Genomic DNA, 16988 nt, shown 5'->3' with positions numbered 1-16988 from the left:
AGGAACCACACCCAGAGGGGATACCCTGAGGTTAGGAAACGGTAACGCACTGAAAGGGCCGGCCATCCGGCCCAACTCCACTTCTTTGGAGACCTTTTCCCTAATCGCCTCTGGAAATTCTGAGGCCGACTTAAGGTTTTTGGACAAAACCGGGGCAGACTGAATTATGAAAGATATAAAAAAAACAAAAAACGGACTTAAGCAGTGCGGTCTCCTCATCTTGGGGTACCGGTCTACGGGAACATCACACGCACGCACACCGGCGTCCTCTCCCCTACCAATACCCACGTGGCGAGGGGGGCACCCAGCCGCCGTTAGCATCTAACAGCGGAATGGGTTCCCCCACAATTGGATCACTCGTGTTTAAACTTACAAGCTCCATAGAACCGGCAGTGGCCTTCGTTAAAGAGCCAGCAAGATCCTGACTTGCGCACAGCCCCAACGCCGCTGCTTGAGCCCAATCCCGCGGGAGACGAGGAAGTGGGAGCAGCTGGCTGAAAGGGACGCTGAGACATCATGAGACGCAACCAAACATCAGTTGCTTTGGTATCCCAACCAACATCAGGCCTCTGAGCCAGGCACGACTTTTACGTGCTAAAAATGATATCTAGATAGACAAATAACTGGCCAGAACACTCAGGCCGCTTAGAACTATAAATTCTGCCTAAAACCGCAAAAACTTGAAGCCTATTATTAAATGTCCTAGCAACCTTGGGTTTACTCAACGCGCCCCTTTTAAAGCGACGTTCCTTATCGACCGTGGACGAATCGATTGATACCAGAGACCATATATCCACATAATCAGTTTTATACATTTTTTCACTAAAGGGCAAATACTACAGAAATAAATGTCTCTGAAAGCTGGCACTGCAGGCGTCGACGTGGACGTAGAAGCCTCAACCGCGGCTTTCGCCACCCCGGAATGCACCGAACGTTCCACAGGGGAAGGAACAGCATCAGCCAACAGAGAATGCACAGCAGCAAGCAAATTGACATCAGACAAATTACATACATTCCATGCCCTAAGGCAATCAGACTCACCCAGTCCAGGAGTAGACACTGGCTCAGCTTCAGAGGTTGGCACCGCTGCAGGCGCGGGAAGCTGAGGTAGAGGGGGTACCACTGGCGCGACCGACGGCAAAACCCGGGACGCACCAGACGAAGGACGACTAGAACAGCGAAAAAGTCCTCGCACTGCCGCAACCCTCGACAGCAGCACGCAAACTCCCTCTAGAGCACCCTGAGGAGGAGGATTCGGAGGGCGAACTATGTGACCTACGAGAACGTCTCCCACTGGAGCACCTGGACCGATGGCGCCGAGAGGCCCTACGACTGCAAATGGTCCCTTACTGTTTCCCGTTCCAGTTTTTACCCGTGCCTTGTTACCTGTTCCTGTATCCCGTGCTGTTTTTGTTCCTGTGCCTACTAGTGTCAGAGTCGTGTCACGTCCTGTGTTATCTGCCACGTCCGGAGGAATTCGCCACGTCGGGCGCAACGCGTGGCTTCTGTGCCATCCGCCACGTTTGGCGTTACCTGCTGCACCCATCTCCATCTGTACCAGAGCTGCGGCCACTGCCTGTACTATCCAGGTACCTTTGTGCAGGACATTGTATTGCTGGGGTTCCCTGTTGTTTGGCCAGCTGCCTCCCCGCTACGGCGGTACGACCTAGTGGGTCCACAAACCCGCAACCTGACACCCCCATACTGTTACTGAATAATACCGCCACACCAAAACCATATAGTGACTGAATAATACCCCCATATTGATACTGAAAAAAAACAAGATCACATATTACTACAACACAGTGTCAGAAAAAAACCACGATAATGTTAGTGAATAAAACACACTATATATAGACCAATATTACCACCATACAGTTACCATATAAAGGTAGGATGCCAGTTATACACAGGAAATCTGCAGACCATATAAGTGATGACAGTATAGTTATATTGAGTGACTCACAGGTGACGTATTCTCAGATTGAAGTCGCGCACTTTCACATTTTCTTCTTCCTCCAGCCAAGACCGCAATGACAATTTCTCCCGGACACGATTTCCTAAGCCCTGCAGAATATGACACAGATATCTTTGGCTCCTTGCTTTTCTAGCGCACTCCCTAACTATTCCCTACCTCTACACAAACTTCCTATACATACTATACTAGGTACCCCAAATAGTAATAGTACACACACCCTTTTGTTCCCCCAAAGGCCCCACACAGTAAGGGCATGTTCACACGTGGCGGAATTGAATTGCCGTGGAATTCGGCTGCGGATAGTCCGCAGTGGAATTCTCCAGCGGACGTTTTTTACATTTGTTTCCATACATTTTTAGGCAAGTTAGTTCAGACATCGCGGAAAACTACGCTGCGGATCATAGGCTGCGGTGCGGAATTTTCCCTCTGCAGCACGCACTGTCTGTTGCAGAGAAGAAGAGGAATTTAACTGCGGATTTCAGCCTTTGCAATGCAAAAACTGAAGTCTGTGGCAAGTCCGCTGTCTTTTCTGCAACGTCTGAATTACCTGTCAAATATGGAAATGTCGGTGCAGATTCGTTGCGTAATTGCCCCAAATCTGCACCAACATTTGCAGCTGAAAAACTCTGCCACGTGTGAAAATGCCCTAAGTGCTACTTTTTTTCCCCTACACAGTGTTAGTGTCCCCTTTATACCTTACTCAGTGATAGAGCCACTTTTAGGGCCCTCATCCAGTAATAGAATTCCCACTCAGTACTAATATCCCCTTTATGTCCCCACAGAAATAATGCCTCCACTCAGTAGTAATGTGGCCTTTTATGCCCCATTCAGTACCAATGCCACTTTTTCTGCCACACTCAGTAATAATGGCCCCACAGTAATTTTGCCTCTTTATACCCCCACTCAGTAAAAATGCCTGCTTTATGCCCCTACAATAAGGATGCCCGCTTTTGTATGCCCCTTTTTTATTACCTAATAGACTTATGAATTTTAAGTGAATTCAGTGGCCCGACGTGGATGGCATGATGCAGTGACATCATGGTGCCGGGCAGTTGACGTCATCAGCGTGCTCCCGATCTCTTGTAGGCCTCAGGTCTATGCCAGGCTGTGGCCTACAAGAGCAAACGGCGGAGCAGGGAGCCAATGGCCAGGGGTTGGCTGGCAAATTTTAGTCTGCGGGGCAAGCACACAGCACTGGCCCAAGAGTAGCGGCCCATTCTGGGGGCACTGGGCAATTGGCGAGTTTGCCCCCCCCCCTAACATCGCTGCGGAAGAACTCTGCTACCTGTCAATGGAAAAATCATCCGCCAGGAGGAAAATGTTTCTTGATGGCGGAGTGCAAGAAAGCCTGACCAGGGAATTAGACTTTCTTGTACTCCGCCATGGGGAAACATTTTTCCCTCTGGCAGATGACTTTTCAGTTGACAGGAAGCAGTTATGTGAAGGGGAATTATTTTTCCTTGACCTCTTGTTTCTATTGTGGCAAATGTAAGTTTTTAAAAATTTTTTACTGCTAGCATTTTTTTGGTGGGTTCCGCTGGACCGTTTGGACTACGTCGTAGATTCATTGGACTACTTCGATGATCTACTTTTAAAAAAAATATATAAAATGGTGAAAGAGGGTTGTATAGAGGAGTTTAGATTTCAATAAAAAAAAATTCTTATGTCTGTTTTTTTGAATACATTATTATGGCCTTAGTAATGGCTGCTGTCTTATTGAGAGCGTCCATTACTAAGAAGGGGCTTAGCGCTAGCCAGTAAAAAGACTATCACTAACCCCTATTATTACCCCGGTTCTCACTGCCGCGAGGGGAGTACGATCCAGTACCCGACCATCTGAAGCAACAGTAAGGGTATGTTCACACGGCGGGGGTCCGTAACGGCTGAAATTACGGGGATGTTTCAGCCTGAAAACATCCCCGTAATTTCAGCCGTACCGGCATGTGCAGGCGCTTGAACGCCGCGTCAATTACGGCCGTAATTAGCGCTGCTATTCATTGGAGTCAATGAATAGCGGCTCCAATTACGGCCAAAGAAGTGACAGGTCACTTCTTCTACGCGGGCGTCTATTTACGCGCCGTCATTTGACAGCGGCGCGTAAATATACGCCTCGTGTGAACAGACAAACGTCTGCCCATTGCTTTCAATAGGCAGATGTTTGTCAGCGCTATTGAGGCGCTATTTTCGGGCGTAATTCGGGGCAAAAACGCCCGATTTACGTCCGTAAATAGGCCGTGTGAACATACCCTAAGGAAGCAGGGCAGCCACAGGCTGGTTTTACCAGGCTGGCAAGGGACAAAAACCGCGGCCCTTCCCACCCTGGTAATGCTAGGCTGCAGCTGCTTTATTGTATCTGGCTGGTCATAAAAAATGGCGGGAACTACAAATCAATTAAAAAAAAAAAATTATAGAGAAAAAATTACATGAGATCCCCTCCATTTTTCATAACAAGCCAGATGCAATAAAGCAGCAGCAGCCTAGCATTACCGGGGTGGGAAGGGCCACGGTTTTTGGCCATTCCGAGCCTGATATTACCAGCCTTCGACCACCACAGTACCCGCCCTTCACTTCAGATGGTCGGGTGCTGGATCATAGCCAGCTCTTCCCGGTACTCCTGGTGGTGGTGGGTACCGGGGTAATAATAGGGGTTAGCGCTAGCCTTATTACTGGCTAAGACTAAGCCCCTTCTTAGTAATGGACGCTCTCAATCAGACAACTGCCATTACTAAGGCGGTAATGAAGTATTAAAAAACAGAGACATAAAGAAATGTATTTTATTGAAATAACAACTCTTCCACAAAATCCATTTTAACCATTTTATTAAAAAAAAAAAAAAAAGCTTATATCAGCAAAGTAGTCCAATGAATATACGACGTAGTCCAAATGGTCCAGCGGATACTGCAAAACAAAAATTTGCAGTATGAAAAATAAAAATAAAGATAGCTGCCCCCACAAAAGTACAAACATATGAATAAATAGTTACCTTAGGGAACATATTAAAATAATTAGAAAAATTAGGCCCATAAAATTAAACATATCAAATAAAAAATACAAAAATGATAACACCTTTCTTTTAAAGAGAATCTTTCACCTCCCCATACATGTGCAGCTGAGTGCAGCATGTAATAGGAAGAGTTGCACAAACTCTGGGGCACTTTACATTTTTTTTCTAGCCTCCTTCGTTATTTAGATATCCGTGCTTTATCGATCACATCTAAGTTGTGAACTTAGATGTGATTGGTAACAGCTCGATCCTGCAGGACCCGCTGACACTGAATCAGTCAATCCCGCTGACCTGATATCCGGATACAGGATTCAGCGCTATATACATTATATATATATTTGAATTAGCGGGGGCAGGTTTATGGGGAAGGATTAGGGCCTGTTCACATCAGCGTTGGCTTTCCGTTCCGGGGTTCCGTCTGAGGTTTCCGTCGGGTGAACCCCGCAACGGAAAGTCAAACTGAAACCAAAGCTTCCGTTTCCGTCACCAATGATATCAATGGTGACGGAAACATTGCTAATGGTTTCCATTCATCACCATTCCGGCAGGTTTCCGTTTTTCCGAGGGAATCAATAGCGCAGTCGACTGCGCTAATAGTGACGGAAACGGAAGCTGTGGTTTCAGTTTGACTTTCTGTTGCGGGGTTCACCCGATGGAAACCTTCGACGGCACCCCGAAACGGAAAGCTAACGCTGATGTGAACAGGCCCTTATACTGTGCTCAGCTTCCTGCCCCTACTAATTTAAAAGGGGTCGGCCAACGCTGGGGGTCGGGAGTATACTGCAAGGGGGGGACGACTGGGCGTTTTACTGACAGCGGAGGGCTCTATTATCCCCCCCCCCCATAGAACCCTGACTAGTTGCAAGGTTAGAGGGGTCTGAGCATCTGACTGACTGCTCTAAAGGGGGGGGGGGCAGAATCCCCTCCTATAGCGCCCTCTGCAGTAAGTCATGCGCTCAGACCCCCCCCCCCCTATCCTTCCATTATAGTGATGTGAAGGCTCTATGTGGTGGATTATTCCAGCCCCATATAGCCCTTTGCTGTCTATAAAATGCCCAGACCCCCCCTTGCAGTATACTGGTCCCAGTCCCAGCAGCTTCGGCCGACCGAGTTAAGGCAGGAACATACCTTGTGCGTCTTGTCACTTCTCGTCGCTCGACTGCTCCTCTCTGGCGGCACATGGTGTGTATAGCGGGGAGGAGGAGTGTTAAACACATGCCCATCATGCGGCACGTCTGCTATGTCTGCATGGCCCCTCCCCCGGTCCAGTCCATCCCTGGCTGAAAATGCTGCACCCCATTTTCGTGTAGGTGGCGCCGCCTGAGGCTGTTGGCTCACCTCGCCTCATGGCAGGTGCGGCACTGGCTGTTCATCCTCAACTTCTCCTCACTGACTGCTCGCATCTCTACCCTCACCAAAAAGGGCATGAATGCCAAGGTGTGGACTCCAGAAGCAGAGACCGCATTCAGGAGCTTAAAGAAGGCCTTCACGTCAGCCTCAATCCTACATCATCCTCATGTGTCTCTGCAGTTTTAGTTGGTGGTGGACACCTCCTCTGTTGGTGCTCGCGCACTTCTGTTCCAGAGGAGCTCCAAAGGAAAGACAGTTGTATGTGGCTATACTCCAAGCTTTTTTCTCCCGCAGAGCGCAACTACTCGATTGGGGATCTGGAGTTACTCACCATCAAACTGGCTCTGGAGGACTGGAGACACCTACTAGAGGGCGCAGCTCATCCAATCCTAATATTCACGGACCACAAGAACCTCACCTATCTCCAGACGGCCCAGCGGCTGAACCCCTGTCAGGCCAGGTGGTCGCTGCTCTTCGTCCGGTTCCAGTTTGAGCTTCATTACCGTCCGGCCGACTTTTGTGCGTCTGGCAGACAGAAGAAGATTCACGCAGGTGCCCGTAAGACCCGAGACCTGATTGCCCGTCAGTTCTGGTGGCCCACGCTGCCCAAAGACATGACGGACTTTGTCTCCTCCTGCACAGTGTGCGCAGCAAATAAAGTTGCCAACTACAAACCTGGCTTGCTCCAGCTGCTGCCTGAGCCCAATGCCCCCTGGCAACATATTGCTATGGACTTTGTCACCGACCTGCCTCCCTCTGCTGGATGCAGTACGGTCTGGGTGGTGGTGGACCGATTCTCCAAGATGGCTCATTTTGTTCCACTGACCGTCCTACCTTCTGCTTCCCGACCGGCCAATCTCTTCATCCAACACATCTTCCATCTGCACGGCTTGCCTCTGCATATTGTGTCGGATCGGGGGGTTCAGTTCACCTCAAAGTTCTGGAGAGTCCTCTGCTGTCTCCTCGGTGTGAAGTTAGACTTTTCCTCAGCCTACCATCCCCAGTCCAATGGTCAAGTCGAGAGGATTAATCAGATTATGGAGAACTATCTACGACACTTTATCTCCAGGCAGCATGATGACTGGGTGCAGCTGCTTCCTTGGGCTGAGTTCTCCTACAACAACCACACTAGTGAGTCCACCGCCTCCAGCCCATTCTTTATTGTCTACCGCCAACACCCACGAATACCTCTTCCTATTTCCACTACGTCCCAGGTGCCCCCAGCTGACTCTACATTCAGGGACTTTCTACAAATCTGGCAGCAGACTCGATCTTCTATTCTGCTGGCGGTCGACCGCATGAAAAGAAAGGCAGACACAAAAAGACGAAAGCCTCCCCAGTTTTTTCCAGGCACTAAGGTCTGGTTGTCCTCTAAGAATATCCCGCTGAGGGTGCCGTCTTGCAAGTTTGCCCCCAGGTTCTTCTGACCCTTCGAGATCCTGCTGCAGATCAACCCTGTCTCCTACAAGCTTCGGCTGCCTCGCACCCTCGAGATCCCAAGCTCCTTTCACGTCTCCCTGCTGAAGCCTGTGGTCCTGAACCGCTACACCAAGACCCCTAGTCCCGCAGTGGCTCCTAGTGGTTCGTCTGAGACATTCAAGGTGAAGGAGATCTTGGACAAGAGAGTAGGAGGAAGAACTTTTTATTTGGTGGTTTGGAGGGGATTTGGTCCAGACGAGAGGTCCTGGGAGCCAGAGGAGAACATCAATGCTCCTGCCCTCGTGAAGAAGTTTCTCTCCCGCTCTGGCCCAAAGAAGAGTGTGCGTAAAAGGGGGTTTACTGTAACATCTATGGCCGTGGACCATCGTCCTGACTTACCCCCTGACGGCCGCGGCCACGGACGAGTGAGTGCCGGGCGGCGTCTCCCACCTCCTTGGAGACGTCGGCACTCACTTCCGCATCAAGGTACTGGCTCTCAAAGGGTGCATGCGCACACGCACGCTCGGCCGTAAAGAGCCAGTACGCACATACAGAATATCTGCAAATTAGCCCAGAATGCCTCTGGACTATAAAAAGGGCTATGCCCTTCCATTCATCGCATGAGCGTTGTTGTGTTACCCTAGTCTGTCTTTGCAAATGGTCCCTTAGTGTTTCCCAGTTCCCAGTGTTCCGTTCCTTATTCCAGTACCCCGTATCCCGTGCTACTGTGCCCCTGTGCCTTAAAGTGTTGGAGTCGTGTTGTGCTCTCTGCCGCATTTGCTGTGTTGCCCCCCGCCGGGTGCCTGCCTACTGCCGGAGCCTCATCTCAGCCTGAAACCACCACTACTGTCTACGTTGCCTCAGGTACCCTTTCCAGAACTATAGACATTGCCTATACCTGTTTGGCCAGCTGCTATCCCACACCCCGCGCCGTGACAAGTAGACATACGGGAAATGTTAACTAGTAACTGTTTTGTGTGGTATTACTATCTGTCTTACAAGCAAATACACTACCGCTCGAAAGTTTAGGGTCACAAAGAAATGTTCTTATTTTTGAAAGAAAAGCACAGTTTTTTTCAATGAAGATAACATTAAATTAATCAGAAATACACTCTATACATTGTTAATGTGCTAAATGACTATTCTAGCTGCAAACGTCTGTTTTTTAATGCAATATCTACATAGGTGCATAGAGGCCCATTTCCAGCAACCATCACTCCAGTGTTCTAATGGTACATTGTGTTTGCTAACTGTGTTAGAAGGCTAATGGATGATTAGAAAACACTTGAAAATCCTTGTGCAATTATGTTAGCACCGCTGTAAACAGTTTTGCTGTTTAGAGGAGATATAAAACTGACCTTCCTTTGAGCTAGTTGAGAATCTGGAGCATTACATTTGTGGGTTCGATTAAACTCTCAAAATGGCTAGAAAAACAGAGCTTTCATGTGAAACTCGACAGTCTATTCTTGTTCTTAGAAATGAAGGCTATTCCATGCGAGAAATTGCCAAGAAACTGAAGATTTCCTACAACGGTGTGTACTACTCCCTTCAGAGGACAGCACACACAGGCTCTAACCAGAGTAGAAAGAGAAGTGGGAGGCCCCGCTGCACAACTGAGCAACAAGACAAGTACATTAGACTTTCTAGTTTGAGAAATAGATGCCTCACAGGTCCTCAACTGGCAGTGTAAAGGATCTGCCAGGCACTGCTTCGGGGTTAACTCCCAGAATTAATCAGTCAACACCTGAGTGTACATCCCTGAGACAGACACCAGCTTCCTCCACTCAGGCTGGCAGGCTTAGGAGTGGGAGAGCCTATCGCAACCTGGCCAGACTCAGCTAGCTCCCGCCCTCGGTCTATTTAAGCCTGCTCTTCCTGTCCATCTGTGCTTGTGAATTCTTTCCTTGAGGTTTCCTGGCCCAGCTACAGCTCCTGCTACTTTTTGATCCTGCTCCATACAGACCCCGGCTTACCGACTAGGAGTGGGAGAGCCTATCGCAACCTGGCCAGACTCAGCTAGCTCCCGCCCTCGGTCTATTTAAGCCTGCTCTTCCTGTCCATCTGTGCTTGTGAATTCTTTCCTTGAGGTTTCCTGGCCCAGCTACAGCTCCTGCTACTTTTTGATCCTGCTCCATACAGACCCCGGCTTACCGACTACTCTTCTGCTTTTCGCTTTGTACCTCGCACTCTCCTGGCTTGACTCGGCTCGTTCACTACTCTGTTGCTCACGGTGTTTCCGCGAGCAACTGCCCATTTCCCTTGCTTGTATTCCCTTGTTTGTTTGTCGTGTTTGTCATGCACTTACTGAGCGCAGGGACCGCCGCCCAGTTGTACCCCGTCGCCTAGGGCGGGTCGTTGCAAGTAGGCAGGGACAGAGTGTACAAATTCACAAGCCGTATACCTAGTCTACCCTGGTCCCTGACACCATTATGGAACCCCGTGAAACCCTGGCTCAGCAAATGCAGGGTCTCTCCCTACAGGTCCAGGCCCTGGCTCAGAGGGTCAACCAGCCTGATGCTACCTTGGTAGTTCCCCTCACCGCACCCCTTGAACCCCACCTCAAGTTGCCCGACCGGTTCTCAGGTGACCGGAGGGCTTTTCTCTCCTTTCGGGAGAGTTGTAGGCTTTACTTTCGCTTAAAGCCTCACTCCTCAGGTTCTGAGAGCCAGCGGGTGGGTATAATTATGTCCCGGCTCCAGGAAGGGCCCCAAGAGTGGGCCTTCTCCTTGGCTCCTGGCGCCCCTGAACTTTCCTCCGTTGATTGTTTCTTTTCTGCCCTCGGACTTATTTATGACGAGACTGACAGAACTGCCTTTGCCGAGAGTCAGCTGGTGACCTTACGTCAGGGTAAGAGACCTGTTGAGGAGTATTGCTCTGACTTTAGGAAGTGGTGCGTAGCTTCTCGGTGGAATGACCCTGCCTTAAGGTGCCAGTTTAGGTTGGGTCTGTCGAATGCCCTGAAAGACCTGCTAGTTAGTTATCCCTCTTCTGACTCCTTAGACCAGGTTATGGCTTTAGTGGTACGACTTGACCGACGTCTCAGGGAACGACAACGTGAACGTTTATGTGTTTTTTCCTCCGACTCCCCCATGATGCCTCCCGAAGTCCCGTTGCTTCGTTTCTCCCCTAAAGACTCAGAAATACCTATGCAACTCGGGGCCTCCGTGTCCCCTCAACAACGTAGAGAATTCCGCAGGAAGAATGGTCTCTGCTTCTACTGTGGGGATGTCAAGCATCAAGTAAACAACTGTCCCAAGCGTAAGAATGCTGTCAGAGAGCGTCTAAGTGATCATCGGGGAGGTCACTTGGGCGCACAGGTATTTCCCGTAAATATGAAACGTACTAAGATATTGCTTCCCTTTCAGGTCTCTTTTGGTGGTAGGTCTGCTACCGGCAGTGCCTTCGTGGATTCAGGGTCCTCTACTAATATCATGTCTGTGGAATTTGCTATGTCTCTCGCTATGCCTCTGATTGATTTGCCTAAACCTGTTCCGGTAGTGGGTATCGACTCCACTCCTCTTGCTAATGGTTATTTTACACAGCATACCCCTGTTTTTGAACTCCTTGTTGGCTCCATGCATTTGGAGCAATGCTCTGTACTATTGATGCAGGGATTATCGTACGATTTGGTTCTAGGTCTTCCCTGGTTGCAGTTGCATAATCCTACGTTTGACTGGAATACTGGGGAGCTAACCAAATGGGGTAATGAATGTTGTACGTCATGTTTTTCTGTTAATTCTATTTCTCCCCCTAAGGAGGTGAATACGCTACCCGAGTTTGTTCAGGACTTCGCTGATGTTTTCTCTAAAGAGGCCTCCGAAGTATTACCGCCTCATAGAGAATACGATTGCGCTATCGAATTGGTACCAGGAGCTAAGCTTCCTAAGGGTAGGATATTTAACCTTTCTTGTCCCGAACGTGAAGCCATGAGGGAGTATATCCAGGAATCCCTGGCCAAGGGTTACATTCGTCCCTCTTCTTCTCCGGTAGGTGCTGGCTTCTTCTTCGTAGGGAAGAAGGATGGGGGTCTTAGGCCATGCATTGACTACCGTGGCCTGAATAAGGTCACGGTAAGGAACCAGTATCCCCTTCCTTTGATTCCTGATCTCTTTAATCAGGTTCAGGGGGCCCAATGGTTCTCTAAATTGGACCTACGGGGGGCGTATAACCTTATTCGCATCAAAGAGGGGGATGAGTGGAAGACTGCGTTTAACACGCCCGAAGGCCATTTCGAATACCTCGTCATGCCCTTTGGGTTGTGCAATGCCCCTGCGGTCTTCCAGAACTTCATAAATGAGATTTTGAGAAATTACCTGGGGATATTTCTTGTAGTGTACCTTGATGACATATTGGTGTTTTCCAGGGACTGGTCCTCCCACATAGAGCATGTCAGGAAAGTGCTCCAGGTCCTTCGAGAAAACAAACTGTTTGCCAAAATCGAAAAATGTGTATTTGGGGTACAGGAGATACCATTTTTAGGTCAAATCCTCACTCCTCATGATTTCCGCATGGACCCTGCCAAGGTTCAGGCTGTGGCTGAATGGGTCCAACCTGCCTCCCTGAAAGCGCTACAGTGTTTTTTGGGGTTCGCTAACTATTACAGGAGATTTATTGCTAACTTCTCGGTCGTCGCTAAGCCTCTTACGGACCTCACTCGCAAGGGTGCTGATGTCCTCCATTGGCCCCCTGAGGCCGTCCAGGCTTTTGAGACCCTCAAGAAGTGCTTTATCTCGGCCCCCGTGCTGGTTCAGCCCAACCAAAGGGAGCCATTTATTGTGGAGGTTGACGCGTCCGAGGTGGGAGTGGGGGCCGTCTTGTCCCAGGGTACCAGCTCCCTCACCCATCTCCGCCCCTGTGCTTACTTTTCTAGGAAGTTTTCGCCCACGGAGTGTAACTATGATATTGGCAACCGCGAACTTTTAGCCATTAAATGGGCATTTGAAGAGTGGCGCCACTTCCTGGAGGGGGCTAGGCACCAGGTAACGGTCCTTACCGACCACAAGAATCTGGTTTTCCTAGAATCTGCCCGGAGGCTAAACCCGAGACAAGCTCGATGGGCGTTGTTTTTTACCAGATTCAATTTTTTGGTTACCTATAGGGCCGGGTCTAAAAATATTAAGGCGGATGCACTGTCGCGTAGCTTCATGGCCAGCCCTCCTTCGGAGGAAGATCCTGTTTGTATTTTGCCTCCAGGTATAGTCATTTCCTCTATCGAGTCCGATTTAGTCTCTGAAATTGCTGCTGATCAAGGTTCAGCTCCTGGGAACCTTCCTGAGAACAAGCTGTTTGTTCCCCTGCAATTCCGGCTAAGGGTACTTAGGGAAAATCACGACTCCGCACTATCTGGCCATCCAGGCATCCTGGGTACCAAACACCTCATTACCAGAAATTATTGGTGGCCTGGTTTGCCTAAAGACGTTAAGGCCTACGTCGCCGCCTGTGAGGTTTGTGCCAGGTCCAAGACTCCCAGGTCCCGACCAGCGGGCTTACTGCGTTCGTTGCCCATTCCCCAGAGACCTTGGACACATATCTCCATGGATTTTATCACCGATTTGCCTCCATCCCAAGGCAAGTCGGTGGTGTGGGTGGTGGTAGACCGCTTCAGTAAAATGTGCCACTTTGTGCCCCTCAAGAAACTACCCAACGCCAAGACGTTGGCTACCTTGTTTATCAAACACATCCTGCGTCTCCATGGGGTCCCCGTCAATATTGTTTCTGACAGAGGGGTACAATTTGTTTCATTGTTTTGGAGAGCCTTCTGTAATAAGTTGGGGATTGATCTGTCCTTCTCCTCTGCTTTCCATCCTGAAACCAATGGCCAAACGGAGAGGACTAATCAGTCTCTAGAACAATACTTAAGATGTTTTGTCTCTGACTGTCAATTTGATTGGGTTTCTTTCATTCCCCTCGCCGAATTTTCCCTTAATAACCGGGTCAGTAACTCGTCAGGGGTCTCTCCCTTTTTCTGTAATTTTGGGTTTAATCCACGGTTCTCCTCCGTTTCACCTGGTTGTTCCAACAATCCCGAGGTGGAGGTCGTTCATCGGGATCTGTGCACAGTCTGGGCCCAGGTTCAGAAGAACCTAGAGGCGTCCCAGAGCATACAGAAGGCTCAGGCCGATAGAAGACGTTCTGCTAACCCCCTGTTTGTGGTCGGGGATCTGGTGTGGTTGTCATCCAGGAACTTGCGTCTCAAGGTTCCGTCCAAAAAGTTTGCTCCCCGGTTTATTGGGCCGTATAAGGTCATTGAGGTCCTCAGTCCTGTCTCTTTCCGGCTGGAGTTACCCCCGTCTTTTCGTATACACAACGTGTTTCATGCCTCCCTCCTGAAACGCTGCTCCCCGTCCTTGGCCCCCTCGAGGAAACCTCCTGTTCCCGTCCTCACCCCTGAGGGGGTGGAATTTGAGGTGGCCAGGATCGTGGACAGCAAGATGGTCCAAGGCTCACTCCAGTACCTGGTCCATTGGAGAGGATACGGGCCCGAGGAGAGGACTTGGGTACCCGCCCGGGATGTTCACGCTGGGGTATTGGTCAGGAGGTTCCACCTGCGTTTCCCCAGTAAGCCAGGTCCACTTAGAAAGGGTCCGGTGGCCCCTCATAAAAGGGGGGGTACTGTAAAGGATCTGCCAGGCACTGCTTCGGGGTTAACTCCCAGAATTAATCAGTCAACACCTGAGTGTACATCCCTGAGACAGACACCAGCTTCCTCCACTCAGGCTGGCAGGCTTAGGAGTGGGAGAGCCTATCGCAACCTGGCCAGACTCAGCTAGCTCCCGCCCTCGGTCTATTTAAGCCTGCTCTTCCTGTCCATCTGTGCTTGTGAATTCTTTCCTTGAGGTTTCCTGGCCCAGCTACAGCTCCTGCTACTTTTTGATCCTGCTCCATACAGACCCCGGCTTACCGACTACTCTTCTGCTTTTCGCTTTGTACCTCGCACTCTCCTGGCTTGACTCGGCTCGTTCACTACTCTGTTGCTCACGGTGTTTCCGCGAGCAACTGCCCATTTCCCTTGCTTGTATTCCCTTGTTTGTTTGTCGTGTTTGTCATGCACTTACTGAGCGCAGGGACCGCCGCCCAGTTGTACCCCGTCGCCTAGGGCGGGTCGTTGCAAGTAGGCAGGGACAGAGTGGCGGGTAGATTAGGGCTCACTTGTCCGTTTCCCTACCCCCCCCACCATTACAGGCAGCTTCATTAAATAGTACCCGCAAAACGCCAGTGTCAACGTCTACAGTGAAGAGGCGACTCCGGGATGCTGGCCTTGAGGGCAGAGTGGCAAAGAAAAAGCCATATCTGAGACTGGCTAATAAAAGGAAAAGATTAATATGGGCAAAAGCACACTGTAATGATGGGGGTAGGGAAACAGACAAGTGAGCCCTAATCTACCCGCCACTCAGTCCCTGCCTACTTGCAACGACCTTCCCTAGGCGACGCGGTACAACTGGGCGACGGTCCCTACGCTCAATAAGTGCATGACAGACAAACAGACAAGGGTACACAGAAGCAAGGAAAAAGGGGCAGTTGCCCACGGCAACACCGTGAGCAACAAGAGTGGTGAACGAGCCGAGTCAAACCAGGAGTGTACGAGGTACCAAACGCAGAGCAGGAGAGTAGTGAACAAGCAAAGTCAAACCAGGATTGTACGAGGTACCAAACGCAGAGCAGGAGAGTAGTCAGTAAGCCAGGGTCAATATGAAGCAGGGTCAAGTAGTTAAAGAAGCTGCAGCAGGGCCAGGAAACCAAACGAGAAGAATCACAAGCAAGGAGGAACAGGAAAGGCAGGTATAAATAGACAGAGGGCGGGAGCTAGCTCCGTCTGGCCAGGCTGTGATAGGCTCTCCCACTCCTAAGCCTGCCATCCTGAGTGGTGGAAGATGGAGTCAGTCTCACAGACATAGAAGCAGGTGCAGACTGATTACCTATGGGCGTTGACACAGAAGCTGTGCCTGGCAGATCCTTTACAGTACCCCCCCTTTTATGAGGGGCCACCGGACCCTTTCTAGATGGACCTGGTTTATTGGGGAAACGAAGGTGGAACCTCCTGACCAATACCCCAGCGTGAACATCCTGGGCGGGTACCCAAGTCCTCTCCTCAGGCCCGTATCCTCTCCAATGGACCAGGTACTGGAGGGAGCCTTGGACCATCTTGCTGTCCACAATCTTGGCCACCTCGAATTCTACCCCCTCAGGGGTGAGAACGGGGACAGGAGGTTTCCTCGAGGGAGCCAAGGACGGGGAGCAGCGTTTAAGGAGGGAGGCATGAAACACGTCGTGTACTCGAAAAGATGGGGGCAACTCCAGTCGGAAGGAGACAGGATTGAGAACTTCAATGACCTTGTACGGCCCTATAAACCGGGGAGCAAACTTCTTGGATGGGACTTTAAGGCGCAAGTTCTTTGACGATAGCCACACCAGATCCCCGACCATAAACAAGGGGTTAGCAGAACGTCTTCTATCTGCCTGAGTTTTTTGTATGCTCTGGGACGCCTCTAGGTTCTTCTGAACCTGGGCCCAGACTGTGCACAGTTCCCGATGAACGACCTCTACCTCGGGATTGTTGGAACTACCAGGTGAAACGGAGGAGAACCGTGGATTAAACCCAAAATTACAGAAAAAGGGGGAGACCCCTGACGAGTTACTGACCCGGTTATTAAGGGAAAATTCGGCGAGGGGAATGAATGAGACCCAATCATATTGACAGTCAGAAAAGGATGAATGAAAACAGAAAAGCACCACGTGCTTTTCTGTTTACAAACATCCAAACGAAGTGTCATAATGATGGCGGCTGCGCGAAAATCACGCAGCCACGCATCATACGCTGATGACACACGGAGCTGTTAAGTGCCTTTTGCGCACGCAAAACGCCACGTTTTTTGCATGCGCAAAACGCACACGGTCGTGTAAACCCGGCCTAAGACAGATAGTAATACCACTCAAAATAGTTACTAGTTAAAATTTCCCATATGTCTGCAAGATTTTTTAAACGTCCTTTTATTTTTCTAGGACGTTACAAGGCTTAGAACTTCAGCAACAATTTCTCCCATTTTCAAGAAAATTTCCAAAACCAATTTTTTTGGGACCAGTTCAGTTCTAAAGTGGCTTTGAGGGCCCTATGTATTAGAAACCTCCCATAAATCTTCCCATTTTAAAAACTGCACCCCTCAAAGTATTCAAAACAGCATTTAGAAAGTTTCTTAACCCTTTAGGCGTTTCACAGGAATTAAAACAATGTGGAGGTGA

This window comes from Rhinoderma darwinii, chromosome 1 (assembly GCF_050947455.1).
Source record: "Rhinoderma darwinii isolate aRhiDar2 chromosome 1, aRhiDar2.hap1, whole genome shotgun sequence".
Lineage (NCBI taxonomy): Eukaryota > Metazoa > Chordata > Amphibia > Anura > Rhinodermatidae > Rhinoderma > Rhinoderma darwinii.
This window is presented reverse-complemented; position numbering follows the sequence as displayed.